Here is a 27,765-nt window from a genome sequence, read left to right as displayed (position 1 = left end):
AACTCTAACTCATCTCATAAATAAAATATAATCAAAAGTATGCAATAAGTTGTGAGAATAGACGTTTTGACTAAGCTAGGAGGTGACTTAAGGCCCATATAATTACCCAATGATGAGGCTCATCATCCTGGAGGCTTTGTAATGACTATCAATCATTGAATAATATCATTGTCTAAAATAGGTATCCAATCCCACAGCTTATTGACCTTCTAGACCAGCTAAAAGGGACCAAATATTTCTACAATATTGACTTGAAGTATGGTTATAATTAGGTACCAATTGAACCCTGCGATGTGTGGAAGAGTGCCTTCAAATATGAGGGCCTTTTCGAATGGTTGGTCATACCTTTCAGGTTGATGAATAGCCTCTCAACCTTCACGCAACTGATAGACGACATCTTACAGCCCTTCATAAACTCGTTCATGGTAGTGTATCCGGACGACATCTTGAACTTCAGCAAGATTTAGGATGAGAACATACACCATATTGGATAAGTCCTCAAAACTCTTCGACAACACAAATTGTGTGCCAATTTGGAGAAATGCATTTTGGTATGACCTAGGTTGAATATGAGCGGTACATAACTAATGATCAGGGTTTGCATGTTGACCTAGCCAAGATACAAGCTATTTGGCATTGGCCATGGTCTTCCCCGAAGGGCAAGTGATTGAGCCTTCGGCTCAGTGAGTGAGCCTTCGGCCAGCCTTGATGGGGCCCCATCCTTGAGCCTTGAGCCTTGAGCCTTGAGCCTGCCTTGATGGGGCCCCATCCTTGACCCTTGAGCCTTGAGCCTTCGGCCAACCTTCGGCAAACCTTGACACCCCCCACCTTCAAACCAAACATCCAAAAGAGCTCCCTAACTACTCTAACAGAGCTTTGCATCTTTTTGTTTCTTACTAATTTCTATTGCAATTTCGTGTTGGGATTCTCTCATATCACTTGCCCTTTGAGACAATTCACCAAGGGTGGAGTGAAAGAAAAATTATTTTGGTATGAATCCCAACATAATGGATTTTCCAAGTTTCTCTACACTAGTGCTCACATTACCAAACCTACGGAAACCATTTGAAATTGAGACAAATTATGCCTCCGATTATGTTGTTGGTGTAGTTTTTACCCAACAAGGGAATCCGATGGAAAATCACAATGAGGCATTTTCATATATAGTCTGAAAGTATCCCACCTATCATAAAGAGATGTATTCTATTATGCCAACCTACTCACAATGGAAGCATTACATTCTAGGGAAGGAAACAGTCATCCACATAAATTGTCGACCCCTGCAGTTCATACAGACACAACGAAAGTTGCAGAATGATCACCATTACAAATTGTCCACATATCTACAAAACTTCCATTTGAACATTAAGTATAAGAAGGGTAGAACCAATCATGTTGCAGTTTGCCTCAGTCGACCATCGGTTATGGTGTTGACCACTTTGCTTGACTCTTGTGGGCACAAGTCTTCGGGATGGCCACATCTTTACAAGAGTGATCCATAATTATGCACCACATACTAGATCCTCCTAGAAGGTAAGAAAGTTCCCAACTTTCACCTCCAGGGTGCAGTATTATGCCACTTGGGACACCTATCTGTTCCTTCAAGTGAGTCTGTTATAATTATTTGGAAGGCACACTACAGTCAGTTCGTTGGACATTTTGGCATAGAAAAGACAGGGGCGGAGTTGTAAAAGTATTTTTATTGGTCGAAAATTTGATGGGATGTTGGGCAGTACATCAGATCTTGCACTATTTACACCATTGTCCAAACCCACAATCAAGAAGAAAGGTTTGTATACTCATTTTCCTACTCTTAGCCATCCCTAGGAATCCATCTCCATTGATTACATGTCGGACCTTCCTTCTTCCAAGGATGGCAATGACTCTATTTTCATGGTCATCGATAGATTCCCTAAGATGACCATTCTTGAGGCTTGCAAGAAGAGTATCACAGTAGAAGCCACTGCCAAACTCTTATTTGAATGAGTAAGGGTACACTTTGGGATCCCACAAACCATTATCTCAGATCGGGACATTAGGTTCCTAAGCACAATCCAATCAAGCTTCTGGTCGTTGTTAGATACCAATCTCACTAAGTCCACGAACTTCAACCCCCAAACTGATGGCCAGATAGAGGACATCAACAGGATGATCATGCACATCTTGTGCATGTACAACTCATAACATCCATGCATATGGGATGAAAGCCTTCCCTATGTCTAGCATAGCTACAATAGAGCTCTCCACATATCAACTCGCCACAACCCCTTTCAGGTGGGATTGGGATTCCAGCATGTTAAATTTGGCAACTAGGGAAAAATTACACCTTGGGACAACCATTTTGATGGAGATGATGATTGCATTATATTCCTCTTTTCGAGAGGACTAATATTGATATAAATATCATCTCATTTGGACAAATAGAAGTAAGATTTTGAATTTATGCCCACTCATGTACAATTTATTCAAGTTGGCCACATCATCATGTAGGCTCATGAAGCCCAATAGACATGACTCTTCACCCTCATCGACTTTTATAAATACAATTTTCCTCTTTCCTCATTTGGCATCTTCATCACTCACACATTTTCGCTCCATCTCTCATTTTTTCATACAACATTGGGCATTCTCTCTCCCATGTGTGGCACAAGGAGGATGAAATTTTAGAGCTAAATTATAGGCTGAAAATCACAGAAATTTTGCATTCTGATCAGCGTTTACCATGACCTTCTAGGCATCATTTGAGTTCAATTTTTTGGGGTTATTTCCGTCTCAGCATGCTGCATATTTTGGCACAGAAATCAAGGCATATTGTACACTTTGATCGCAGACCAAAATTGCAGGTTGATTGTAGATTTCAAACAACAGTTTGACCATTGACTTTATCATTATTTTGTGCTAACTTTCACCTCCTGATCAGACTAAGTTTGATTGGGGAAGATCGAGTTGTTTTGAGGAAACTATATTGTTTCTTTGACTAGCGTTGACTTTTCTGGTTAGCGCTGAAGTTTGACTTCAGAAATTTACACGGTTGTTTTGACTTTGAATTGGGCAAGTCAATTTGACTTTTGTACTCTCTCTTTGCTGAACATTTGATATAATAATAAGAAGATTCATTCAAAGGGTCTTCCCACATTGGGTTTTTCCCTAGCATCTACCAAATCTAGTGCCCTCTTGTCTTGGCTTGTCTTCTGCATTTTGTTTCATGTTCTATTTTCTTTTATTGTCAATGTGATTGTTGTGATTGCTATTGGAAGTTGGAAATTGTTATTGGGATGCTAAGGAACATTGAAGTAAATTTTCTTAAGCATAGAACATACCATTGTTAACTAAAATTAACATGCTATTAGAGCCCAGGTGAAGACAAAGCCCAAGCAAGAGAGAGAAAATCAATCACTAAGGAAAATTGTTAGACAAGAATCCTGGTCTAGATCCAATGGTTTTTACATCCTACTTCAAATCTGAGGATAAGCTCAAGGAAAAATCTGACTATCATGCATGGAAGATGACTTTGGAATAGCATGGTGCAAAGGACTGTGTAAAGGGGAGAGTGGTGGAGCCTCCTTCAAATGCACCTGTTGCTGCAAAAGAAAAGTACAAGAAATGTGAGGTCAAAGCTAAGAGAACTATCCAAGACTCCATTTAAAAGCATTTGGTTGCCTATATTTCTGATTTGGAAATTCCAAAGGAGGTGTATGACAATATGGTTGGGATGTTCAAAATGAACAATGCAAATCAAATCCTATTTCTCAAGAACAAGTTGAAGGACATCAAAATGGAAAAAGGGGAGTCCATTCAATCCTACTTCATGAGGATCAAAAAATCAAGAATGGCCTTCTATCTATTGGAGAAGTTGTTTCTGACAAGGATCTCACTCTCATTGCACTTAGAGCTACTACAAGAGCATGGGATTTGTTTAACACCACCATCCTCAATAATGACAGGATTCCTGGTTTCGATTAATTATTGGCTAGATGCACTCAAGATGAAACAAGGATCATGGAGAGAGATAAGCCTTCAAATGGAAATGATCCAACTTCTTTCTATGCTCATTCTAAGAGGAAATACAATATTGGTACAAGGAAACAAGGTCAAGGATTTTAGTCGGGATTAAAAGAAGGAAGAAAAGGAAGGTGTTGCAGTTACAACAAGTTTGGCCACTATTCTAGAGAGTGTCCTAAAAAGAAGTATAGACCAAGGGATGATGACAACAATAACCACAATAATTACAAGGAAATGGTAATCAAAGGAACAACAAGTTCAACAATAAAGGAAAGAGGAATGCTCGCGTTGCTCGATATGGAAATGGTCAACTTCCCAAAAGATTAAGAAATTCCAGGTATGAGGAAAATAATGTTAAACAAAATGAATTTTATCTTATTTTCACTTTATCTACTGCCTCTCCTCTAGATACGTTGGGTCATTGATTGATTTATAGTGGAGCCTCAAGGCACTTCACTGGGTATAAAGAGGCCCTCAAAAATTTGATTGAAAAGAAGACTAATTTGGAGACCATACTTGGAGATAATGCCACCTGTCCTGTAAAAGGCATATGTACTATCACTCTTCACTCTTAACCTAAGTTAAACAAAGAGAAACCATCAAAAAATATTCAAATCTGGAAGTGCAACAAAAGAATAAGTTTAAATTGTGATAACATGCTCAAAACCATGCCCTAACTAAGGGTTGTCACTAATTCTTAGGGATTCTTGATATGCTCATAAATTTTCCACCTAAGATAAAGCTTGAAAACCAATGAATCCCTTCCAAATTATAGCCCAACAAAAAATAAACCATAATCCCTTCCAGGATAGCCTTTTCGTAACATGTTTAATGCTCCATAAAAGCTATAATTTAGCTTAGATTTTAGTGAAATAGTATTGTGCATTGGAGGGAAAGTGCTCTTGATTTTTATATAGGTTGGGATAATCGTTGAAGGGGAAAAATGATCTTAAATTAGGCATGAACTTTTAATTTTGAATTTTAACTTTTGAGGCTAACTTGAGACGTGGAGGGAAGATGAAATTTAAAATTGGATTTCAATAGAACCAGAAACCTCTTCCTTGAATTTCCATTTAAATTTTAAATTTGAAGCCAAGAATTCCCTCCTTTGTAATTTAAACACTTCAGCCAAAAAGTATTTTTTCTCAATGAAATCTCCCTCCTAATTTTTTGATTTGAGCATACTTCTCCAATCAAATATAAGTTGTTGACCTTCCAAAGGGCATATCATGCAAACTGTGAGGAGTCTCATGATGTTTTATATATCGTTGGAATTGTCGCGACAAGGAGAATCCAAAGATGAGGTTTGAATATTTGTGTGTATGTATAATGTGGTACAATCAATGGGAATTCAACCCAGTGGCCTCGGTCACTTATCTTCATTTGGGCATAACTCTTGATCTGGAAGGACCCACAAGATGCTCCACATAGCACTGAAAATGGAAAGATGAACTCCCTTAATCTAGAATTCTCTCATGCTAAGAATCATCATAAAGACCCTCTAATATGTATGAGGCTCCACTAGGGCATGTCATTGAGCTGGGTTCTCCAAACCCTTAATCTATGTTCTCATCAAGTTTCTTCATCCTATGGATATCATCATATCAATGACCTCCAACTGACCTTGAAATTAATGACGATATCTGCACTCACCTTGACATCAATGACATCCTAATCAAAAATGGATTCTCCTTCGTAGGTTTCTTATATTGTTGGGATTTTCTGATGATATTTTATTCCATATTTCCCCTTAGTTTCTTGTAATGTTGGTATTTTTTGAGGATCCTTTCTTCTTGATTTCCCTTGGGAATTATTTTTTCACCAACGATTAAAATTTTATTTAGGTTTTTGTAGTTTGTTGAAAAATTCCCATACTTGAATGGAACTTATTAGGAGTCCATCTTTTGGACATGGACCCCATTTCTTCCTCATGGTCGTAGTTTAGGGAGAAATTGTTTAGCACCTTCAGGTAGAAGCCATTGGATTCAATGATCCAATACTGTCATTATAGGAATTTTTTCCCTATTTTTCTTGGTTTCAAACCTTAAGGATAATAACCCTTCATTGTAATAATATTGATGAAGATATCCTTGAATAAGTGGAGACCATTCATTCATTTTTCCGTCCTTCCAAACATTTCGGACTCCACCATGTTCCATTGGATTTCCATATATTTGCAAATATCACTTGGAATATTGGGGTTATTTTGCTACACTTGAAAAACAGGGACAAAGTTCCTTTCTCATGCTACTTATTTTGTGGGAGACTTGAAGGCCAAAAATACTAAGAAAAAAAGTGAGGTTTTTAAGACCCTCCTATGGGGGACATGAACATTGAAGTTGAACCCTAGCAGAGTGTTCCCGTTGTATTTTGAAAAAATATATTAACATGTATGCACCTACAACATTTTTAAGTCATTTTATCCACACCCTGTTCCACTAGGTGTAGATAAATTAGATTTAGTTTTCCATTCTTTAATTAATTTGAAATATTAGACTAGTAGTTCATGTTTGAATCTACATGCCAATGACAACATGTCCATTATTTTCCCTCCCAACACATGATTTTTTGCATGCTAATGACAACCTGGGAATTCCTTTCCCTCCAGATGGTCATAATGGCACCTATGTATGTTGCCTTTCCTTCCTAGAGTGTGATGGTATTCCTTAAAATTATAGATGTGTGTTGCTGGTCTAGGTTGAAATATGGAACTATCTAGGTTATATAATGGAAATATTTAGTTCATGAGCTTATATTTTATATTATTTATGATATGATAATAAATAAATTCATATGAAGATACCATTGAAATATTAAATTCACGATAAGTTAACCTGCAAACTAAAACCCTAAATAGTTGGACATTTAAAAACTCAATATTGTTGTAGGTATGCTAGATATGCAAATCCATGCCTAACTGAAAAATTTAACGGTGCGTAACAATGCCTACACCCTAACACCTTAGTAGTTTCTTTACCATTATATAAGCACTTTTTTCTTCATTGGTCTACTGAGTGTGCCATGAAGGTTCGAAAATTGTTATATAATCTGCTATTGTAGAGTCTACTCATTACATTCCACCACACAATAGCCATCATTATTTCACCTCCTCCACTTTGATCATGATTGCATGGATATTCAAGACATGTAAACTCTAACACTCCCTCTTGTTGAGGACCACACTGTGATACTATCACAATCTATTAAACGTCCCCTTTTTTAAGGGTTTCAAAGAACATAAAAACCCATGAATTTGAAATAATATAAACCATGAACACTACTCCCTTATGTTCTCTGAAATCTCTTCTATACAAAAAAATAATGTAGAAAAAAACTAAGGTACAAGCCTCATTGAGGTCAACTCTCTCTTTCTGAGAAAATCCTATGCCACCAATTCTCAATTTAGACAATTCAATGCTTGGAATCAATCGTGGATTCCATAGTGGGTTCTATAATAAACTGCCAAATGGAATCCTAGCATACCTTCTCTACCTGTTCTACCTCAACATTGGAAAGGTTCTCCTCCATCATAATATATGTTATTATTAATTTTCATGTGCCTCCTCAAGGCTCGAAGAATACCTCTTCATCATGATATCTCACTATGCCTCCTCTGAAATATCTTCAAAGCAATAGGTGTGCTCCTCAATCGTGGAATCTTGACATACTTATTTTTCATGTGCCTCTAGAAATTATGGAAATTAGTGCAGACCAATAAAAATAAATCAAGGATATATCATAGGTTTAGTGTGCCTACCTCAATAAAAAACTCACTTCTATCACTAGAGTAAGAAACCTCTCACAGGTCCCAAACATATCATATTTTTAGTGAAAAACACTCAAATCATGACAGCTTCCCTTGGCATCACAGCCATTGAGCTGTTATAGGTTTTAGGGTCTATGACAGGCATGAATCGACTTCAATCATTAAAACTAGGGTGTCATACATGCTTTGTACAAATCACTCCAATAATTGGAGTATCATGGGTATCTCACCCACCAATCTTTTACGAGTTCACATCACTTCAATCATTGAAAACTTGGGTGCCCTACAGACTAAATCCCTTTGACTATTATTTCTAATAGGCGACATTGCACTTCATATATGGATCCTGTAAGATTTCAGATGACATGTTTTTTCATAACCTACTCATCACCTTGTGCCACAACATTGTCATAATTATTTTGTTAGGCCCCTATACTACTAGTGTAACCCCTTATTGTTATTAGTACAACCCACTTATTATATTGATGTACCCATGTAGTGCCCATTTTGTTACTATTGTGCCACATAGAAGCCCACTATTGTTATTATTGTGCCCTTACATTATTATTGTTATGTCGGCTCTGATTATGTTGTGACCCCTTAGACTCCTATATATAGAAAGGAGGTCTTTTCATTTGTATCATCGAAGAATTGTTCATTTATGTAATGTAAAGGAGGTTTCCCCCTCGAAGAGGCTGAATTTTAAGGCGTTGATCTATATTTTCTATCTTTTTCTTGAGCTGGTTTCATAACATTTGGTATCAGAGCTTTGGATTCTAGGGTTTCGTTGCTCCAAACAGATCATCGTGGCATTTTGATGTACCTTATACTACTAGTATAAGGAGCCTAACATATTTTGTCTCCTCCCCTGTCATCATAATTGTATGGATTTGGTGAAGTGGGCCATGTTGAAGGAAACACATCCAAAACAACATGTGAACTGATAATTTAAAGTTAATTGAGGATATGTTAACAAACAAACACATATAAATATACTTAAATTTAGGATATGTTTAAACTTAAGGTACACACACTCTCTCTAGAATTTAATAGTGAAGTTTATCCATATTTCATCGTTTCAATTTTCAATTTCTTTGAATTTGAACAAAAACATGAACCCTGTTACTATGGTATCACTAAAAATATGATCCCTAGGCTATATCAACCATATTAGCCTAATAGCAAGGAGGATGTGGCCCCACCTTGCATTTCCATTTCATACATACAAAAAACACGCCCTGCCATTACTAGTTGTATTTTCTAACTTCCATATTCATTGAATCTAATGATTGATATACATATTAGTTTTTTTTTCTTAGATTTCTATGTTCAAACTAGTCATAAATTCAAATTTTATATCATGTTTGAAGACTAGCTTAAGTGTTTATATGTTTTTCCTAGAAATATTTTCCCTTTGTTTTAAATGTATTTTTTTTAAAGAGAAGTATCTTTGTTTCTATTACTCTAATATTTGTTGATGTGTGGTCTGGAAATTGAAGCAGATCATATTTTTGTTTCTCACCAGTGAAGTGTCTTTTCTTCCCTTTGAGTTTAATACAAGTTAGGTTTCTATTTTTCTCAAATATTTTTCACATTTTATATGCTCAAACTGATATTATATTCTAATTTCATGTCATTTCTTATAAACACTAAGTGTTTATTGTGTTTTTTCTGGTAGGAATTTTCCTTTTGCCTTTAAATGTATTTTTTTATAAGATAAATAGGCATGCTTCTTTTAACGTGAACTTCCTCGATATGTGGTTTTGATGTTGATATTTGGTTTTCTCATCGCTGAATAATTTTTTCTTTCTTTGGGGTTTATTCCTGAGGAAGTGAAAAGAGAATTATATTTTTTTCTCCCACTAACACATTTCAATTAGTAAACTAATATTTGATTCTTGAATAGCCAACATTCTTTAATATTTTCAAGAGAAGAAAATCCTCATGGACCTATATGTTTGGGATTTTTACATTATTGGGAAAGGTTGTTGAAAATGAGAGTGTTAGGCATTATTTTTCAAATTGATTAATGGATTCACTAAATGAAATGGTACCTAATTAGTCAAATTCTTATCATTCTCTAAATCTGGATAACATCTAATATTGTTGCATGTTTTATGATCTTCATTTTGTTTGTTTACTGGGAACTATTAATATTTTTTCCAATTTTTTTTTTAAGGATCAAAATATTTTCAGGTAGAAGAAATCAACCAAAAGGTTGGAAGGCTAAACCCACTCTCCAACCATGCTAGTTATATCTTATAGAGGATCAAATCCTAGTCCATTGATATTTTCAGACTTACATTTCCCATACGCTACACCCTCCACTCCACTGTAAGTTTGGAATGTTAATCTACACAACTACCATCTTGGGTGTACCTTACATAGTATTAAATTTCATAGTCAATTTATATGTTTAGGTTTACTTTCCCCATACACTATTCCTTCTAAAAATGTGTGAATTCAAGGAAATTTTCCATAAAGTAATTATTTGTTCAAGGTGTTAAATTTGTAAAAATTCCTTGCAACCTCCAAACCTTGAATTTCTTTTAAATCATGTCTATGTTAGACTGTAGGCCAAATCCCCCATAACCTAGATTTCAGGGTCTGATATTTCAAGGTTTAGATATTAGGTTGCCTTTAGTGCCACTATACTATTTATGTACCTTTCGAAGAACATTTTTTTAGCCATGCTTGGGGGAAATTAACAATTGTCTTTTGTAAGTATCTCCTCATAATTCCCTACTTCTCAAGAAAACATATAGAAAAGCTCCTTCCCTTGTACCCTATGATCTTTTCTACTACATGTTGTTGTATAAGAATAGTGATTCCTCCCAAACCCTAATGTGCTAAGCTACAAATAGTTCAAAATCAATGTCTTGACTCTTGGACATGAAATTCAACTAGCTACGTTATCAATATGAGTTTTCCCTAGTTGTTATTATTAACAATGCAAGTTTAGTTTTAAAAAATCTCTTATATCTATGGTTCTATTGGAATAGGCAGTACATGAGAAGTTTTCTATTGACTATTTCCATATTTCATTCTTGACATCTCTTGAAAATTTTACAGCTACTTATATCATGATATACGTCAAGTTTGAAGAACAGACTAAAATTAATTGACTTGCGCAGTTTAAAATTTAAAACCATTGTGAAGCTAGTTGATAAGTAGTTTATGGTTGAATGTCAAACATGCATTTTCCAGTGTCTTGTTACTTGTTATCTATCTCAGATGTAAATATGTACCTTTCACTCATGGCTATGACTTGTGCTGGAAAACGAGATCATATAGATATTCACATACAACTTCAAATATCGTTTTTCATCCCTATGGAAAACTCTTTTGTAACTTCCAAGTAGAAGAGGGAAATTCCAAGCCAGCCACACTTTTAACAATTCTAATAATTAATATCATGGTTTGATGTCATAAGCCAATGTTATTCTGGGTGGGAATTGGTTCAGGTATTGCATAGTAAACATGAATACAATGTTGATGTGACTTTAATAACCAAAGCTTGAAATCAATGGTTAAACAAGTTAACATAAGTTTAATGAAGATTTTAATTTTGAGGTAGATAAAAGTCATCTAGTTATCGCCCATTTTTTTCCTATTCCATCTATTTTCTTTTATTCAGGATATGTTGCATACAAAATTTCAACACCACAAACATGGTTTTGGAAACTAGTTTGCTAGCCTTAATTTATTTTTGGTTCATGTTACTATTGCATAAAGTAATATGGTGGTGTAGTTGTTGGTTAGGGCTTCCATTCAGGTAATGATCCATATAATACAACTGTGAGTGGGTTTAGTTTTGTTTAAGTCCTTTTAAGGTGTATATTTGTTTTTATTATTCACTTTGGACTCTTTCATGCAAATATTTGTTGGTGGGTTAGATCCAAATGCAACGAATGAAGATTTGATGCAAGTTTTTGGTCCATGTGAAGAAATTATGTATTTGAAAATACCAGTGGGAAAAGGATGTGGTTTTGTATAATTCACTAACATGTTTGACCTCTCTTAATTATGGGGAGAGTTGCATGGTGATGGTAGTCTACAATTATTTTCATAACACTTCATTGCATGTTGAAAATGAAATATATCATTATACTAGATATATTTGATGGATTAAGAGTCAGAATGGAAAACATGTCTAAAACAGAAAAGAAGTATTTGTTAAATATTCCACGGTATATCTAAATTTTGAAGTCGGATTTAGTATTTTTTACCATATTTATGCTTTGAACTTTTAGATAAATGTGTATTAGCTCCTCTTCCTAGGAAGCTTTTCTAAAGTTGCATGGTACTATTATTGGTCAACAATTTATTTGCCTTTCCTCGGGTCGATCTCCAGCAAAAAGGGAGGTAAGTCTTTAGAATATTTTCTTCATTTTCATTTAGATGTTTTTCTGAATTATCACTTTGATTGAAATTTTTTATGCTTTTACCTTTCTCACAGGCATATGTATATTTTATTGTAGAGTGCAAGTTGGGGAGTGCAACATTAACTATTTCCAAATAAATGGAACGGTGGTGGATATTATTACAATTATGGTCGATGATATGAAGCATATGGTTATGATCCTCCAACCCAAGATCCAACGATGTAGGGCTATAGTGTCTTGCCTAGTTGTGTGACATATCAGTAGTAGGTAAGAATATAAAGTATTTATTATTGGATTATTTTGTCATATTGCTTTGCAAGTTTACAAATAAGATACGGAATAATTTTGTTTGATGTTTATGTATCCTACTAGAAGAGTTGATGTTTCAAAATATTGATAATGAGCTATAACTTTTGTTACTGTATCCACTGCCATTTTGTGTGGTATTTGTATCTTCCAAGATCTTTTTATGTGGTATCTATATTTGCCAAGATCCATTAGTAGTATCCATGTTACCAAATCCTTTACATAAAACGTTCTCATATAAATATTTGGAATGTGGTTAGTCTTCAACCCAAATTTGGAGTCTCTAAAGCCAAGATTCACATTCCTTTTATTTTCATCATGATTTTCATGGACTACCTTGTCACCATTAGGAAGTCTCTTTTGTATAAACTTTTTGAAACCTTCCTTTAAACCCTCCATGTTAGATTTTAAACCTTCCACTAGTACAAAATGACTAATTAGTTACTAAAAAACAACTAAAATTTGCATATAAATGACCATTTTTCAGTCGGTGACCAATAGTAGCTAATTTACAGTGTCTTATAACGCGACCAACTTTTAGTCATTTTTAGCTTAGTCATTAATTGGTTTCCTCAATTTTACCATCTAGTAGTACATTTAGTCATAAATTTGGTCATAAATTTTTCATTGGTTTAGTCATTAATTGTCACAATTAATGAACAAATATATAACAAAATATATTACTATATGAATCCTTGAGAAAACCAATCAATGACCAAAGAAATATGACCAAAACGTTGGTCGTGTTATAAGACACTGCAAATTAACTACTAATAGTCATATATATGCAGATTTTAGTCATCATTTAAAACCAATTAATGACCAAAGAAATATGACTAAATTATAGTCGTGTTATAAGATGATGTAAATTAGCTACTAATAGTCGTATATATGCAAAATTTAGTTATCATTTAATAACAAAAAATTTATCATTTGCATTAGTCATTAATCTTTTTTTGGTATTTTCATATTCATTATATAAACGACTGATTTAGTAGTTTCTATTCAATTCATTTAATTTCATTCATAATCATTATAAACGACTAATTTAGTCATATATTCATTTTATTCGTGTTCATCATTAATTAATATAAACTACTAATTTAGTAGTTTTAGATTGATTTTATGTGTTTATTATTAATCACCATAAATTAATTAGTATTATTTTGCGACTAAATTTTAAGAAAATGTCATACAATGTGCATGTTTATCTAATATGATTTCACAAAGTTACCCATGTTAATTACAAGACTAAATAATATCAAGTGCAAATAAAAATAATTCAACCATATAAATTTTATTATATAAAACATCAAGTATTACAATATGAGTTTCCAACTTAATATGGGTTGGGCTACAATTTACACATGAAATATTGTTATATCATTTCAAAACATTATCATTGTGTTGCCAAAGTATTGCAACTGAATTCACCAACTCTGAAGGCTTGACCATCAGTCTCTATGAGTGTGTCTTATGCAAGATATTGGATCTAAGGGTATCACTAGACATATTCTCTTCTCTCTCTCATTTTGCATTTGTCGCTCCAGTGTTATTGTTCTCCTCTTTCTTTAATTGTTTCTTTTTACCTTCAATATTAAGTTCCTCTCCTGAAAATGAAAGAAGATACAATGCAGAGTATAAGACATGAAAGACGATGAATACTTGAATATAAAATAAAGTAGACTATAAAATATTTATATGACATATACCTCAACATTCGATAGTGGCCACTATGTGGATAGATGACCTGTATAAACAATAGAAAATAAAATGTCACCATAGAAAATGGAATTGGAGGGGGATTCATCATGCATGCTAGGATTCTTTGTGTGTGCACACATCATATTGCTCACTTCTAATTATATCAAAAACAAAGAGTATGCACAATGACATGTAGTGACATGTGCGTGTCTATTTGACTCAATGAGATGCTTGATTTTTTAACCCATTCCAATCCTACCATAATTAAATTAAGAGAGACAAGGACACGAGAAGGAATATCAATAAATGAAATTGGAGATTTTAGAATGAAACTCAATTGTACCTGAATGTAACGATAAGTATTTGCAGCTTCCTCGTCACTGACGAGCATCAAATCACACTGTGAAAAATTCCTTGCATTATGATAATTTGGTTGCACCTGCACTAATCCTCTGTAGTAGTCCCTTGACTTGCCTATAGATATAATTTTAGAAACAATCCTACTCCTACAATTCTTCCCTATATGGATCATCTTTTCCCCCTATTGATAGTTATTTTTCAATGCAAGAAAATAGAACTCTCCAATTGCATCATCACCTTTAAAAACAATTCTTGAGTATTTCCAGGTGATTGTTGAACCAGACTCTACTCAGGTCCATGAAATCCTTGATTTGTCTCCATCGCACAAATCTCTTTTCGTAATAAAATTATAAATCCTACATCTGCATCCCTCGTCCCCAACATACCAATTCTTTATAGTGGAATACTTTATCATTGCTCCCTTGATGCAATACAGATCCCTACTGTGGCATGGAGATGATTGGTGTCATAAAATGGTACATTTCATCCTTCAATATATGTCACAAAACTCCTCTCACCTCACATAATTCCTCTCATCTACAAAAATAAGAGTCCTCTCAAATGCCTGGTCTCCATCTCATTCATCTTGAAATAAGTGGATGTTTCCATGGGTGAAAAAGTGTGCTTGTATATTTAATAGAAGGAGCTATCACTAAAAAAATAAAAATACAATGCAGCATAATAGTTATCAGTAGGAGCAACAACGCTACCAATCTACTTCCTAACTAGATAAAGATACTCATGAATTACCTCTTATAACGAACAAAAGATAACCTCAACTACCTATAGAGTCTACCTATGCATGTTTCAATGAAAACACTATCGAAAACAGCATCGACGACAATGTTGGTCAATCTCTTCTTCTTGTCAAGGGCATGCCCAAATTTTGATAAGTATCAAGCAGGCCAAGGTCCACCTCATCTAGGCTCCTCTTCTTCTTCCACTCTCTATGTTTAGGTTTAGAATAATACCAAAGGTCTTCGAAATTGATGGGTGGGTAAAATTTATCAGACCATTCAGTTACATTTTTAATCATTGTCTATAAGAATTGAATGTAAATTGCAAAAGTCATTCAAGTTCCTTCATTTTAGCTGAAATTAACCTAAGATTTGGAGAGTTGTAAACTTTAATGGATCTATGTATATTCTACTTAAAATATAGTAACATGGTTTAAAAATGTAGGCATTGAGATCAGAATCTAAGGATGAAACATAAAAGATTTGATGTTCATGACTACAAGAAATTTTAATTTCATGTAACAAAGTTTGAGGAAGGTCTAGCATTTGCATCTAACCAGAAGATTTTCTTGCATCACTTGAGCCCTTTTAATTTTGGCATAGAAGAGTCCATTACACAAACAGTCAACCACTAAAAAAACGTGAAAAGAAAAAATAAAATTTCATGCATTTTGACCTTAGAAAAGTTATGGAGGATCAAACTAATCTGTACAATAAGGACATGAAAAATTCTTACTTGTCCATTGTCTTTTTATGAATTGTTGGCCACAATCAAGATCTGCATTATCATAATCATTAAACCCTTTGTACAATAATGACATGCAAAATTATTACTTGTGCATTGTCTTTTGATGGATTTTTGGGTGTGATCAAGATCTGCATCATAATCATTAAATTCTCAACTCTAGATAAAATTTATGATTTCATCATATAAACCCTCAAAATTATTTACCCATAAGAACAAAAATCCTCTTTAGTAAAAAGGAATAACAAAGTCCAAATTCATACCCATGTACAAATTACCAAAATATCATAATCATTAAACTCTCAACTCTAGATAAAATTTATGCTTTGATCATATAAACCCTCAAAATTATTTACCCATAAGAACAAAAATACTCTTTAGTAAAAAGGAAGAACAGATTCCAAATTCATACCCATGTACAAATTACCAAAATATCCACGCCCAATGACCTTTCCCTTATCAAAATCATTAAACCCTCAACTCTAGATAAAATTTATGCTTTGATCATATAAACCCTCAAAATTATTTACCCATACAAACAAAAATCCTCTTTAGTAAAAAGGAAGAACAGAGTCCAAATTCATACCCATGTACAAATTACCAAAATATCCACACCCAGTGACCTTGCCCTTCCTCCATCTAATCATTGATGCTCTCCTAAGTGTTTCCCATGCAAACTCCATCTGGGGTTCGAATCCCATGAAATCCATAGATCACATTGATGGTCTTCCTTCTTCTGGAATTTCCACGCAGATATAGACAAGGCAGAGAAAAAAATAGTGCTACAATGCGATGTTTTAATCTGTGAATATTTTATTTTAACCGAGTGATAAACTGGAAATGAAAAATAAAAGAAATATTTATAATAGAAAAAATAAAATAAATATTTATAATATAAAATAAAATATATAAATTTCAATTGGGTTAAATGATTTATTTTCAATAAGAATTTGTTATTTTTGCCTAAGATTCTAAATTAAAAAGAAGAAGAAGTTAAAAATCATATTGGGATGAGAGTAAACATTTAAATATGACCTCAATTAATAATAAAAATTTAAATTAATAAAATTAATAAAATATAATTTGTTATATTTTGATTTTGTTATTAACTTGTGAATAGGCTTTGTTACAATACCATGAGCCAATAACATGGCTTATCAATACTACAAGTCCAAAAACATAACTTATTTCACAACCAAAATATTTTACAACAATATGACAAGATTCTTAACCGTGCATATTCACCCTCACTTTACCATGGATATTATTAACTTGTAAAAAATAGCTTTTGTTACAATACCATGGACCAATACCATGGATTATCAATACCACATGCCCAAAAAATATAAATTATTTCACAATCAAATATTTTATAACAATATGACAAGATTGTTAACCATGGACATTCATCCTCACTTTACCATGGATATTAAATTGTAGATCCACTTTGTTACAATACCATGGGCCAATACCATGGCTTATCAATACCACATGTCAAAAAACCATAACTTATTTCATAGTAAAAGTATTTTATTTTAATTTAATTTTACAACATTTTTTTAATTGAATCTAGAAGGGAAAATTTTACAATTTGCAAGCCTAAATACAAAGCAATCCAGCCATCATAGGAAAAAGGACCACCCATCCAGATCAGATCTGCCTAAGCACATAAAAAATAACTTTCTTTTTGGTAAGTAGCCTCAGTTGAATTGATAGAAAGGAATAAGAGATATATCTAAACCCTTTATCCTCACGACTAAAAATATTCCCATAGAAATTAAATTAAGGTTTTATCAAATTTAGCTAAGATGGATCTATGCCTGTTCTTTATATATATATATATATATATATATATATATATATATATATATATATAATCAACATAGATCCATCTTAGCTAAGGATCCAAGGTATGAGAGCAAGAAAATTGACTAGATTAAATATAGTGCATGTTTTTTTTAAGTTTTTCATTATTTTATTTTCTTTGACATGATTGATCCAAAATATAGGTTTAGTATTTTACAACCAATAACATGGCTTATCAATACTACAAGTCCAAAAACCATAACTTATTTCATAACTAAAATATTTTACAACAATATGGCAATGTTCTTAATCGTGGATATTCACCCCCACATTACGGTAGATATTATTAACTTATAAAAAGTAGCCTTTGTTACAATACCATGGATTATCAATACCACATGCCCAAAAAACATAAATTATTCCATAATCAAAATATTTTATAACAATACCACATGCCCAAAAAACATAAATTATTTCACAATCAAATATTTTATAACAATATGACAAGATTGTTAACCATGGATATTCACCATCACTTTACCATGGATATTAATTTGTAAATCCGCTTTGTTACAATATCATGGGCCAATACCATGGATTATCAATACCACATGCCAAAAAACCATTACTTATTTCATAGTAAAAATATTTTATTTCAATTTTGCAACATTTTTTTAATTGAATCTAAAAGGGAAAATGTTACAATTTGAGTTATATCTAAACCCTCTATCCTCACGACTACTAAAAATATGCCCGGAGAAATTAAAATAAGGTTTTAATAAAATTAAGCTAAGATGGATCTATGCCCGTTATATATATATATATAAAGAACCGGCATCGATCCATCATAGCTAAGGATCCAAGGGATGAGAGAAAGAAAATTGACTAATTATAATAGATTAAATATAGTGCATTATTTTTTAAAGTTTTTCATTATTTTATTTTCTTTCACGTGATTGATCCAAAATATAGGATTAATATTTTACAACCAATTAAGTTTTTCCAATTTAGATAATTTCTTAAACACAATTCAATGTGATCAAATTTAAGAGAGAGTTGGGGAGGGGGTGCAAAGAGGGAGCAAGACGGTGAAAAAGTTGGAGGATAGAGAGAGAGAAAGAGAGTGTGATGGGGGGGAGAGAGAGTGAGGTGGGAGAGAGGGAGTGAGAGGAAGGAAGAGAAAGGAGAGAGAGATAGAGAGATGGAGTTGGAGTGGGAGAGAGAGGGAGGAAAGAACAAAGACATAGAGAGATAGAGGTGGAGAGGGAGAGGAGTGAGAAGGGAGAGATGGAGAGAGAGTGAGGGAGAGAGGAGAGGAGGGAATAGAAATAAGGGGAGAGGATGGAGATAGGGAGATAAGGGTAAGGGAGAGAGATGGAGAAGGACAAGGAGGGGGGAAGATAGTGATATAGTTGGATGAAAGAGAGAGAGAAAGAGGGAGAATAATTTGGGGGGAGAGATAGAGGAAGGTAGGAGATAAGGGATAGAGAGGAAGGAAGATAGAGATGAGGAGAGATAGATAGAGTTGGAGGGGGTAGGAGAGGGAGGGAACAAGAAAAACATAGAGGGAGAAATGTGGAGAGAGAGGGGGTGGCAAGGGAGTCATGGAGAGAGAGTGAGGGAGAGAGGAGAGTGGGAGGGAATAGAGATAAGGATATAGATAGAGAGGGAGAGAAGGTGAAGAGAGAGATAGACAAAGAAGGGGAAGAGAGGGAGAGAGTGTGTGTGTATGTTTGGGGGGTGATATAGAGAGACGGAATAACAAAGAGGCAAATACAAATATAGATATTATATAGTATTATATAACAAACATAGATCCATATTAACCCTATAACTATCAAGTTCCGAGAGGGATCCAATCTCTCGAGGTGAAAACATTTCCTCAAGTTTTGCAATAGAAAAAAAAGTTTTCACCTCGAGAGATTGGACCCCTCTCAACGCTCGATAGATCTGGGTTAAGATGGATGTAAGTCAGTTAATATGAAATTAAAGTAGTTTTTATTTGATATTATAGTCTTAAAAATTAAAATTTCCCTTTAAATTAATTTCAAATTAGAACTAGACCTAATTAGATTCAATGAATAGATTTTTAAAAAATACATAAAATAAATTTTTTTATTAAAAATATATATTTTTAAAATTACAAATTATTAGAGATACGTAGTGCAAAGTTGGCTCACCTATACACCCTCTGAGGATGAATAAGTGTTTAAGGAAGGATAACCTTTCAACCAATCTTTAGCAACCTTTCAATCCCCTATCACTTGTAAGTTTATATTGCTTGACACAATTAAAATGACTAACATAAAAAACTGATTCATATTATTGTAGTACTTGTTAGGTAGTTGTATTTTTATTCTTAGACTAAATTAGTCATTCATGTTAGTCATTTTTAGTTGTATTACTTATTAGTTAGTCACATATTTTAACCCGTGACTAAATTGGTGATTTATGTTAGTTGGTTTTAGTTCGGTCACTTAAGATTGCTCATATTTGGTAGTATTTCACTTGGAAAAGCCGTGGTGACTAAATTTTTTAGTCACCTAGTCACTAATTGCTCATTTTCTACTAGTGTTCCATGTTCCCTTTTAAACCATCCATGTCCCCTTTTAAACCATTCATGTCATATTTGGTTTCTCTTTGTCAGAGTGAACTTTGTTGCACTTGATCCCTTAATTTTGAGATATCGCGTTGCATTTTTTCCTCTTCATGCGTCATAGTAGAGCTTTCTAAAGGCTTAATGGGAGTGCAATTTTTTTGTTTGGGAGGAACTTTGGAACCCATTAATGATATTTATGCTTCACTATGCACTTTGAATAAATTCAAACTGATTTTTTAAACAACATTTATGCAAATTTAAAAACACACACATTTTAAGAGCTTGAATTTGAGCTTAATGTTACGAAACTAGCTCACAAAAAGATAGAAAAGATAGATAAACGCCTTCAAAATAAGCCTCTTCGAGGGGGAAACCTCCTTTACATTACACAAATGAAAAATTCTTGGATGATACAAATGACAAGACCTCCTTTCTATATATAGGAGTCTAAGGGGTCATAATATAATCAGAGACGACATAACAATAATAATGTAAGGGCACAATAATAACAATAGTGGGCTTCTATGGGGCACAATAATAACAATATGGGGACTACATGGGCACAAAAATATAATAAGGGGGTTGTACTAATAACAATAAGGGGTTACACTAGTAGTATAGGGACCTAACATGCCCCTCTCCTTTAAAAGGTGTTGTCCTCAACACTTGAGTAGTTCTTGATGCTTCTGTATAAATTCTTGTCCTCCCATGTGGAATCTTCAGCGGGTAAGTTCTTCCACTTGATGAGATACTCTGAAATTGATCTATTTCGTAGCTGTCGATTTCTCGATTCTATGACTGCTTCAGGTTCCAATATGATTTTTCCTTCCTTGTCAAGTTCTCACAAGACTATTTGAACTGGGATCTTCTACAACTTTTGAATGAGTTCCCACTCCTTTGGGCATATGGATATCTGTAAGGCCTGATGTTTAGAGGAACACTTCCTGGAATCAAATGAATAGCATGATCATGATCACGAATAGGTGGGAGGCCTTTGGGAGTCTCAAATACCTCGGAATGATTGTCCAAAATGTTTTCGAGATCTAGAGAAATACATGATTTCGATGTGGGATCCTCTAGTGAACATAATTGTGCAATTACGCCTCATTGTTCTTTATTTAGAAGCTTTGTCATACTGTTAGAGTTGATTATCATTCTTGGTTTCACTGCGATACCCCTAAATTCAACTTCCTTTCCTTCCCAAAAAAATTTCAAGAAAAGTTCTTGAAAATTAAAAGCTATCGTACCCAAAGATTGTAGCCATTAGACTCCTAGTAAAACATCAACACCACCCATTGGAATGGAAAGCATTGTGCTACTCAATACATATTCTCCCATGGATAGCTTGATATTATGGCACTTTCCAGAGCAATTTATGGCTCCTCCACTTGCAACCATCACTTTACACTCTGGTGCTAGATATAGGAAGCAATTCAATTCCTTGGCTATCTTACAATGAATAAAAGTATGGGTACTGCCTGAAATGATCAACACTATTACCTTTTTCTTCTTGATATTTCCTTCTATCTTGATAGTTTGAGGAGTGGTAATTTCTTCCAATGCATTACAAGATATGGTTAGATTCTTTTCTTGATGCTCGATGTGGTCTTTCACTTCTTGAACATTTTTCTTCTTGATATGTCCTTATATATTGATAGTTTGAGGAGTGGTAATTCTGGCCAATGCATTACAAGATATGGTCAAATTCATTTCTTCTTTTTCGATGTGATCTTTCACTTCTTGAAACTTTTTCTTCTTGATATGTCCTTCTATCTTGAGTGTTTGAGGAGTGGTAATTCTTTCCAATGCTTTACAAGATATGGTAAGATTCATTTCTTCTTTCTCTAGGGTGGGTTCCTGGTGTATATCCTCTTCTTTTGATGTTTCTTGATCCTTTTCTTCCTCCTCTTCATAATCTATGTAAAATAATTTCTTCTCAGCACACTTATGACCTTTAGTGTATTTGCTATCACAATTGTAACAAAGCCCATTTTCTCTTTTTTCTTCCAATTGTTGTGGTGTAAACCTTGTAGGTGGTGGAAGGCTAGGAGAAAAACACTTCCGCAATTATAGTCATGAGTGGTAGGATTCCTTGTTTCCATAATTTCGCTTTCAATTTTTCTTGCCAACCTGAATGCCTTCTCCAATGAATCAAGTTCCCAAAGACAAACCTCATGTTGAATGTTATCCTTTAAAGTCCCTATGAAGACATCAACCATTTTCTTCTCTGGAACATCATTTACCCTTATATTCAATTTTTGGAGGTCCTCAATGTGCTTTGCCATTGAACCCTTTTGTTTGAGATTTATCAATTGGCTAAAGAAGGTGTTTCTCTTTGTATCCTCATAATGTGCTATCATTTCCTTCATGAAAATTGACCACGTGACAAGTGGTTTATGAGAACAAAGCCCTTTATACCATAAAAATTGATTCGGTTATAAATAGTTAGATGCAATACGCACCTTTTGTAATAATGGTACACCATGTAGATCAAAATATTTCTCCATCTATAGTATCCAATTTACCGGATCCTTGCCATCATACTTCCTCATCTCGTTTTTTCTTGATTTTAGGAGCTCAATCTTCAAATGAATGTAACTCTGTACTTTCGTATCTTTAACTTCTAAAATTTCGAACTATAATAGCCCTATGAGTCCTCTTTTTAACTCCGCAAGTCTGATCACAATTGGATTCTTAAAGAAAGATTTATTCCCAATCTCCCATGATGACCTAATTATATAATAGTTCAGTAGAGTGAACTTGTACGATGTTCCACGTGTCACTGTTTCAACCTTAGTTTCTATAGATTATACACAAACAAAATACAGTCTGTCCTATTTCTTTAACTTCTTACGAAATTTCAATTTGATGCTCAAAGAGAAAGTTATGACGATTTTCCCAAGGTCACCTATTTAGGATGTAATTCGGGAGTCTACAAAAAGCCTAAATTGCTCATATCATATATTCGAAAATATAGCAAGACAAGATTTGGAATTTGTACCCAAGGTTCAAACTGATTTTTTCTCAAATGAGTTTTTTTGTTAGGTTCTAAACCTTTGTAGCGAAAACGTTATAGTGAAAATTCCATGATGACCTGTTTTAGATAAAATTCTGGAGCTTGCAAAAATCCTAACTTCCTCGGACCATACATCCTAAAATATAGCGAGACAAGATATGAAATTTAGACCCGAGGTTCAGCGAGATTTCCTCTCAAATGGGCTTTTTTTTTGCTTTTGTAACATCGCAGAAAAAACATTATAGTTAAAATGCCATGATGACCTGTTTGGAGCAGCAAAGCCCTAGAATCCAAAGCTTTGATACCAAATGTTATGAAACCAGCTCACAAAAAGATAGAAAAGATAGATAAATGCCTTCAACATAAACCTCTTTGAGGGGGCAACCTCCTTTACATTACACATATGAATAATTCTTGGATGATACAAATGAAAAGGCCTCCTTTCTATATAGGAGTCTAAGGGGTCATAATACAATCAGAGCCGACATAACAATAATAATGTAAGGGCACAATAATAACAATAGTGGGCTTCTATGGGGCACAATAATAACAATATGGGGACTATATGGGCACAACAATATAATAAGGGGGTTGTATTAATAACAATAAGGGGTTACACTAGTAGTATAGGGACCTAACAGCTTGCTTATCTAAATGACCTTGAAATTATTATATCTCAATGATTTCAATATCCCAAGATCTGAAATTGTGTCTTGAGGTAGCTCTTTGTATCTTACTTCCAACCCAACCATTTATACTAATATTAGATTCTTCAAGGTAAATTTATGCAAAATCTCCCATGACGGCTTGATTACGGACTTGTTTACTAAATTGAAATTGTACGTGGTACCATGTGTCATTGTTTTAACCTTCAGCCCAGAATATCGTACCCAAGAAACTAAAGTCCATTTGATTTTAAAATAAATTGGAAAATTCAATTCCAATGCTTAAAGAGGAATTTATGATGGTTTTCCCTGAAACACTTGTTTGAGACTGAATTTTGGAGCATGAAAAAACTCTAGCTTCCTCAAACCATACCTCTAAAAATATATGGAACCAAGAAGTCAAATTTTGTCCAAATGTTCATTAATATTTTGTGTTTATGTTTTATCAATTTCAGGGCTTGGAGATTTGTAGAAAAAAAAATAAAAAAAATTATAGTGAAAATTCCACAATGACCCATTTGAAGCAACAAAACCCTAGGATCAAGAGCTTTGATACCAAATGTTATATATCTAGATCATAAATAACACATAAACATAAGAAAATATAGGTCAAAGACTATATAATAAGCCACTTCAATGGGTAAACCTCCCTTTAAATCACATAAATGAACAATTCTTGGACAATTCAAATGGCAAGACCTCCTTGGTATATTTAGGATTGTATGGCGCCAAAATATAATTAGGGCCTACATAACAATAATAATGTAAGGGCATAGTAATAAAAATAGTGGGCTTCTATGGGGAAAAACAATAACAATTTGGGGGCTACACTAGTATTATGGGGATCTAAAAAACTAAGTCCAACAATTTAAAATTTTGATAGCTAGTCTTAGCTTTAGTGCTTATTATTTTTTCCTGTGAATCTAGGGCAAGGAAATGGTGACACTTGATGAGCCACTATATCCAATTGACATTATGATTGATGAATTAAAGAATGAGGAAAATAATTTATGACTTAACTCTATTCAAAGGATTTCAACAATTTCTCTTGCTCTATGTGAAGAGAGAACCATGAATTAATCCCTTTTCTGAGTGAAAATAATAATGATGATGATGAGGTTTTTCTTACCATGGTAGGAGAATTGGGATTTTTCATTTCATATCTTGATCGGGTGGATTAGGCACATGTTTTGCTTCCTCCTTTGAAAACTCTTTGTATAGTTAAGGAATCATGTGAGAGGGATAAAGTTGTAGAATGCTTATGTTGAATTGGATCTCAAATGAAGGAAAATGATCTAGTGGATCGATTCATTCCAATTGTGAAAGTAGAGATTGTGTTTGCAGCTTTATGGTTGATATATCATATTTCAGATTCAACATCATATCTATAATCTCTTTTTATTTCTTTATGTTAAGTGTGGTTATGGCGACTATATGTATATGTATATGTATATGGTGACTATATGTAAAGAGAATTATGGGTTTATTGCACCACCATCTCTCTCTCTCTCTCTCTCTCTCTCTAGAATTTATCTTCGTCTCTTTATGCTAAGTGTGCTTATGGCGACTATATATGTATATTGTAGGTTTGCTTGTTTTAAAATTAAAAGATTATTATGGGTTTATTACACCATCATCTCTCTCTCTCTCTCTCTCTCTCTCTCTCTCTCACACACACACACACACACACACAAACACACATATTTTATGGTATTTGGTTGTGGAATTTCTTTGTATCTTATTGTCATGTTATGTAATGGAGATCTATATCTAGCATATATTTTTCTTAACTTGAATCTCTTAAGAAATAAGACAGATATGCTTGGATATATTGTCAATTTGATAATAGAAATTTAAAAATATTCTTTTCTACCATGGACTAGAGCTATTGAATGGGGGTGGATCTCTTGGATTCTGGTTTACTATTGTTGTTGGGGTCAACATGTGCTTTCCATCACCAATCAATATGTTTACACTCTCCAGTATGTATTGTGTTATGATCCTTGAATTTGTGGATTTTGAATCGGTTAAATAATGAAGTGTGGAAATAATTGCATTCTTAAATCCTTGCTAGTCTCAGCCTCTTTCAAAATGGCTTGGACCATTGTTCATTGCTCGAAGGTTTTGATGTTGTGTTAGCATCCTATAGTCATAGTAATCACTATCTGTTTGGTTTTTCTATGTATTTAGGTCAATTTGTGAATTTTAGTCATAATATTATAAAGATTAAGTCTAAAATGACATTTGGAAAAATAAGTGGTTGTTGGTCATTGGTGAGGTGTTATGAGTCAGTTGTCATGTTATTTACAAGATCATACCTCATCATCGCAAGTGGTGTTTAGTTTTTTAAAGTGGGGCATCATTATAACTAAAGAAGAGTCTAGACCATGTGGAAGATTACAAGGACTTCTTGGCTTTCAGAAACATCCACCATGTTCATTCTTCACATTTTCATATCCTCTAGACATCAACCAGAAGTTTGTTGCATTATTGACAAAGCATTAGGGTTAGGGTTTTTTGTATAGAGATGAATGTTTTTCATTTTTAGCGAAAGGAGGCTTGAAAGGCATGTGTTTTATCACTATTATAGTGTTAGCATCATCAACCACATTTGCATCTGTTGTGGGGAAAAATGCCTATGCAGGACGATCCTATCCACCTAAGGTGTGAAAGTGCCTTAGCAACAAACAGAGACAGCTATTCTAGTATTCTTCCTTTATGAATTAAGAATGAAGAGAGATCGATGGACTAACCGGTGTCTTCCGTTTGTCCCTCGATCCGGTTCCTCTTCTCTTTGGGAGTTCCCAGCTACTTGCCTTCTCGCTCGCCCAGCTTCAAGAGGTTTCTGCAAGATCACAAGAAGAGAACACTACACAAAGACATAGATTCATATTCATAACTAGTTCAGGATTAGAAATAAACTAAATACACTAATGCAATCATACATCAAAAACACATCAGCATATAGGAGAAACCAAGATAGCTTTATCGATGAATAACAAGGTTCAGGAAGAGATACAACCCAGAGGGCTCCAATCCAGCATCTCCTTCCCAACAAATGAAATTCCTATCTTCACCTTCCCTCAAAGCATTAAGCACCCAATAATTCCAGTCTCAAACCAACAACAATTCTTTGCAATAACAAAATTCCAGCCTCTAGATCTCATGGAGGAGAGATCCATATATAGATGTTTGGAGAGAGGATGAGTCAGCTTGAGATCTGACTAGTGTCCTCTCCCTCTGTCAGTTCTTGATTCCACTTGGAGGTTCTTGCTTCCACTTGGAGATTGGGAACCTCTTACTCATCACTAGTCGAATTCACTGAGGCAAGTGTCATTGAGGAAGATTCTGGAAGCTTCCTGGGTCTTGACACCTCTTGGAATGAACTTGCCATTTGTCAATTCCCACTCAGTGCACCCTGGTAGTGCTTCTACCTGCGTTGCAGTGCAGGTAGCCAGTGTTGACTTTGCATTTCAGCGCAAACATCTAGTGAAGCCACTAAATTGATCCTGAATTGACTTGTTTTTGAGCAGTTTCTGGTGGAGAACTTCTGTGAATTGCTGTGGTTTGTTAGCCTTGTTCCTCTAGGGGTAGGAACAACATGTTTAGGGACTTTGGATCCCTTAGATTATGGACATTTCATGCTCAATGCTGTAAGGCACAAAAATGTCTAT

Source organism: Pinus tabuliformis, chromosome J (assembly GCF_031772625.1).
Source record: "Pinus tabuliformis cultivar Carrire ecotype Pingquan chromosome J, CPIR1, whole genome shotgun sequence".
In the NCBI taxonomy this organism is placed as follows: domain Eukaryota; kingdom Viridiplantae; phylum Streptophyta; class Pinopsida; order Pinales; family Pinaceae; genus Pinus; species Pinus tabuliformis.
The sequence above is the reverse complement of the archived record's forward strand: the minus strand, read 5'-3'. Positions refer to the sequence as shown.